The sequence below is a fragment of the Vanessa atalanta genome, chromosome 8 (assembly GCF_905147765.1).
Source record: "Vanessa atalanta chromosome 8, ilVanAtal1.2, whole genome shotgun sequence".
In the NCBI taxonomy this organism is placed as follows: domain Eukaryota; kingdom Metazoa; phylum Arthropoda; class Insecta; order Lepidoptera; family Nymphalidae; genus Vanessa; species Vanessa atalanta.
The window spans coordinates 3,153,525-3,159,524 of NC_061878.1; the positions used below are offsets into that span (position 1 = coordinate 3,153,525).

The 6,000-nt window shown below is 33.4% G+C and overlaps 1 long non-coding RNA gene across 1 annotated transcript in view; it reads right to left on the reverse strand.

The window, feature by feature from the left end:
- Positions 1 to 5,240, reverse strand: part of LOC125065856 — a 31,631-nt gene extending 26,391 nt beyond the window's left edge. The window contains exons 1-2 of the long non-coding RNA XR_007119644.1: positions 5,230 to 5,240; positions 370 to 374 (exon numbers count right to left, since the gene is read on the reverse strand). This is a non-coding gene — a long non-coding RNA (uncharacterized LOC125065856). The remainder of the gene's footprint in view (positions 1 to 369; positions 375 to 5,229) is intronic.
- Between the last annotated feature and the right edge of the window lie 760 nt (positions 5,241 to 6,000).

Here is a 6,000-nt window from a genome sequence, read left to right on the forward strand (position 1 = left end):
CTTTCGATGAGCATAAGTGATCACTTCGCTTACCATCTGGTGGCCCATTTCATAAGGAAACGTATTATTGAAAAAAAAAATTGCATAAGGATAGCGGGGGGGGGGGGGGCAAATGGGCCACCTGATGGTAAGTGATCACCACTGCCTATAGAAATTGGCGTTGTACGAAATATTAAACAGTCTTTAAATCAACAATACGCCACTAGCCTTTGAAACTAAGATGTTATGTCCCTGTGCCTGCAGTTACACTGGCTCACTCACACTTCAAACCCGAACACAACAATACTAAGTATTGCTGCTTGGTGCTAGCATACGCTTTAAGTACGGCGGTAGGACCCAGGAATTGCACAAAACTCTACCAAAAAGTACGAGGACTTACACATAAAAAATAAGATATTTTGATTAAATGAAATAGAAATATTCTTTATTTTAAACCATAAAAGTAAATAGCTATAAAATTAACAATATATACAAAGCGTTATTTTATCTTCTTTATATATTAATACACTAGCGACTCGCCCCGGCTTCGCACGGATACAATACTGATACTAAATATACTACAGAATGTCTTACAACGTTCACCGAGTGAACAGTGTTTCTGTACTATATTGTGCATGTATTATACATATAAACCTTCCTCTTGAATCAATCTATCAATTAAAAAAAAAACCGCATCAAAATCCGTTGTATAAATTTAAAGATCTAAGCATACATAGAGACAGACAGCGGTAAGCGACTTCGTTTTATAATATGTAACGATGATAATAGTTTTCGGAGCGACGGGATTGTTTTGGGCACTAAGCGATTATGTCTTAAAAATAAAATAGAATTTAAATCTGCGTCTTACAATGTTCACGCGATGACCCACGAGAGGTTTTGCTCAAAAAAGAAGAGCGATACTTGCAGAACTGGTTTTTAAAATTCGCGGTACACTATAAGGTCAGGGTCTGATCGTGGAGACCAGTCGCGTTTCGGAAATATGATTTAACTGACTGATTATTGTTAAATAACGAATCGTAATTCAGTATATAATTTATTACATTATTAAAAAAAAATAAAACGTAAATGCGACTAAAATTTTTGTTTCCGTAGATAAACTTACCTATTACGTCTTACGTTTGAAGGCAAACTTCATTAAACGTACATTCCTAATATTAATGTTGTTATGAATTTAATTTTGAAAGGCAGGCATGCAAACATGTCACATAGTATACTAATATATATATATATATATTTATATATATTCAAATATGTATAAATAATCACTGAAATATATCGCGCTATACACTATCAAAGTGCTACTACACCATTGGATTTAAGATGTAACATGTAATCACACTGGTGCATAAATGATGAATTTATGAACGCGTTAAGAATGACACACCCATATTTAATATAACATCGTAAACAGTCATGATTTACCAAGATGAGTAGAAATAAAAACATTGTATCTAAATAAAAAAAATACTCCTTCAAAACCAGACTAAAAAAAATAAAAATAATGTGATATCTTACAAATGATCATCTTTTTTGGAATCAGCTTAGCCATAGCAAGATAAAGTTTGTTTTTTTTTAAGCATTAGCAGCCTGTTAATTTTCCCACTGCTGGGCTAAAGGCCTCTCCCTTTGAGGAGAAGGTTTGGAGCATATTCCACCACGCTGCTCCAATGCGGGTTGGTGGAATACACATGTGGCAGAATTTCGTTGAAATTAGACACATGCAGGTTTCCTCACGATTTTTTCCTTCACCGCCGAGCACGAGATGAATTATAAACACAAATTAAGCACATGAAAATTCAGTGGTGCTTGCCTGGGTTTGAACCCGAAATCATCGGTTAAGATGCACGCGTTCTAACCACTGGGCCATCTCGGCTCTTAAGATAAAGTAAAACAGTTTAAATATTATTTTCAATAATGATTTTATTGATTGATGCAAAACATAATGTTAGGTGCGTCCGATCTTTAAGTTCTGACCAAATTTGTTCCTATACACATATTAAATTTGTTTTATTGAGACGATACATTATAAACATTCTAAGATCCGATATTGGCGCTGTAAGCTGTAAGCTGTTCTTTTAATTACAAGTAATGTTCTCTGTGCTAAAATGCGAAGGAGAAATTCCCTAGTACTGATAAATTGTAAATAAATAATTTGTAAATTATACCAAATACAATCAAAAACAAACACTGTCGTTAATACGCAATAAGCAAAACTAATTAATAGCTAATACCATCACCAGTAAAAGGTCTTACTAAAAATATTTTAGTAAAACATCCAAAATTAAAATCAATATGTACTCGATTCAATTAGACCTTTTTAATTTAATCTTTGAAGCGTTAAAAGTTCAAAGTCAGTAGTTACTATTTTTCATTGATAAAAAAATATTATATTTACGTATACAGGATATTATATATAGGACTTATTAACATTAAGTCTTTAAATATACACAGATAAAAATTAAAAATACTTACTGTATTAATCATGACTGCATGGAATGGTGGCAAGAATCCTAGCGGCATTTCTCCCTTGAATTGCAGTTCCGATCCTTTGAGCAAAAAAAGAACTAGTCCTCCTGTCACTAGTGGAGGCAATAAGTAGAGGTGTTATACTTTTAAAAAAGCTTTTTGCACTACTTATTCGAGAACGGAACGATTACGAACGGCAATAGGAATTTATGACAATTTTTATTGTGATCGGTATACGAATTTCGTCTGGATATACCGATGTCAATTTTTATATTTAAGATCGAGCATTAAATAGCCCTCTCATATCATCCAACTGATAATAAGACTGTGACTAATGAGAGCATGAGTTTGCAGTTTAAGTAAAAAAAAAACATGCATTAAATACCAAGAAAACATGCGGTTTTTTATGATGCAATTATGCAAATGTTAAGGTTCGAAATATATAAAAAAAAAATATATTATACTACTAGTCACTTCACTAGCCATCAGTTAAAACGTATTAAAAATCAATTATAAAAATATAGTCTCAGGTATAGTATACCTGAACATAATATACCTGAACATAATCTACCTAGGTTACCAAATCATTGTGTCAGAAAATTAAAATTTTCACAATATGTGTGTGATGTGTGATGATGATGAATGTTGGGGAAAACGTGTTCTAGAGTGGAGACCGCGTCTCGGCAAACGTAGTGTAGGACGTGATCAGGCACGGTGGAGTGACGATTTGCGCAAGACGGCTGGCAGGAGCTGGATGCGAGTTGCCGAAGAAAGACCATAGTGGCGTGCTGTTGGTCAGGCCTATGTCCAGCAGTGGACGAATATGTTCTGATGATGTGATGTATGTGATGTGTGATGAACTTCAATGATTACCAATTATTCGAGCAAAAGTAACTCCTGCTGCTCTTATGTTTGCATTTACACTGACTAACTCATAATTTGCCCAACTGACGCGTAAGTTGAGGTATTTAAGCGTACTAGCTAAATATATGTACATTTCCTAAAAACCCCAATGGCATAGCCCAGAAAATAGTTAATTATGTCAGGCTATAAATACTATAATAAACCGTTACAATCATTTATATGTACCTATTTAAGAAATAATAATTAATACCAATGATATAATCAGCTTGAGGTGGGTTTACCCAATTTATCCATTAGCTTATTGCTTCAGAAAGAATATTGTGACTGTGTTAAAGATTATGATCTGTGGGCTTTCCAGCGCGTGGCACGCGTCAGTCTCGCGTCCGTTATGTTATTCTGAAGCGGTTGGAGTTGATACGATAGATATTTATATATTGGTGCCTTTGAAATAAAAAAAATATTTCCAGGTGCCTAAAGGTAATACAGGTGCCTATAAGCCTCGAGGCCAAGTAAATAACAAACCTTGGTATTTTTTTATTTAACTAGTACTGCCCTAAAAAATGTGTATGCACTTGCAAATAAATTCACTCGTATGAAGAATTCCATTTCAAAAAAGCCATTCTTCAATAGGCATATGCCGTTAACTGAAGCGCGACACCTTTTTAAAGTAAAAAAAGAGCACCCTCCACTAATCGCATTTGCCAATTCTTAATTTGAGAGTTAGTTCCAGTTCACTGCTCCATTTCTGATAATTGGAAACACATGTAGCACAACTTTCCTTCTCACAATTTTCCTTCACCACCAAGCACATGGAAATTTAATATTACTTTCATAGCCTTGAAACTGCGATATTCGGTACATCAAAATGCTTAAAGCATCGGACTATATAAGTACCAAACATGCCCCTTTATTAAAAAAAAAATATCAAATAAAAACATAGTACATTAAGACTAAAATCAATTAGAATTAGCTGTTTATTTAAAACCAGTATATAATAAACATATATATGAGTCGTATCAACAATAACAGACATGATTATGTAGTAATTATTACATAATGACGTGTATCAAATTATATATACAAGACATAATAACATTTATGCTACAGTTTATGATGTAATCTTTAAAACCCCTGCATTAATTAAACGGAAAGCCTCAGGTATCAAAACACGGGGGATTGTCCATGGAGAAGGAAAATAGTGGTAGAATGAATATCGAGTTGTAATATTAAAAAAATCAATCAACAAAATACATTCTGCCAATTCAGTCATCTGGTGATAAGTTGTCATCACCAGCCATAGTCATTGGTACTGTAAGAAATATTTTCCGTACCTGAAAATCCAAGAATCCAAAAATGTTGGGAACTAAAATGCAATGTCCTTTATGATACAAAGGCACAGTCGCCGTTCAAAGTGGAACTCAACAATACCAAGTATTTATTTACTGTTTGTCAGAAGAATGTCGGATAAGTGGGTGGTACCGTGACGGTGATGCACACCAAGTCATCTATAATTTTAAACAAGCTTCGCAATAGCCGTGTTTTTTAATTATATTTTCAATTAGTAATCAAGATAATATGCTTGAAAGATAAATCTGAATTAAAGACATTGGTCGTGTAATAATTTATTTTATTGTTTGCTTGTGTATTATAATATAAAATTGTATCTCTTAATAAAAAAAATATTATGGATAATTGTATCGGTGCGAAGTCCGCACGGGTAGTGGTTAATAAAATTGAGAAAACCAGTTTGTCAGCGAAGGTCAGCCCCACCGGGGTTCGCCCAGCTAATGGATTTTTCAATTTTCAACTTTAATGTCTGTATGTAAAAACCCAGACATTATATAATATATAATTGCTGAGATCAATATCAGATTATATGATATTTTACATAAATAAAACGCACACGTCTGGTCTATAATATTACATAGAAACTTAAAGAGTACCACCGCAGATGTATGTTTTAATTTTATGTGTAGATTATTTTTGTATTTATGTTTATATATATATATATATATATATATATATATATATATATATATATATATATATATATATATATATATATATATATAAAAAAACATAAATACAAATAAACACCTATAGACATTAGCGCTGTTAGAAATATTAACCATCCCTTACTTCGCCAATGCGTCACCAAACTTGGGAACTAAGATATCCTTTGTGCCTGTAGTTACACTAGCTCACTCACCCTTCAAACTGGAACACAACAATACCAAGTATTGCTGCTTGGTAGCAAAATATCTGATGAGTGGACATTATCTACTCAGACGGGTTTGCACAAAACCCTACCAACAAGTGAATTTTTAATTATGTAAACGAGGTTATGAGCTAACTCAATTTTGATTTCCTCGACTATGCTTTTTGATGAGTAATTCTTCCCAGATCGCCAAGCCGAATAGTCATATAAATTTCTAAGATTAGACAAACATTACTTGCTTGGATCGCGCATATAAATGCAACACGTACATTATTTCGACAATTAGTTTTAGTCATTTCTCCCCTTCCTCAATCGTGATCTCAAACTCCTTTATTCAATATAGAAGCATTAAACTTACTTACTGATTGTCAAATTAAACCGGGTCGGAAAAAGAAACTACTCTGACCTAAGAAGAACCGGCAAAAGAGCTCAATCTGATAGTCGAGTATGTC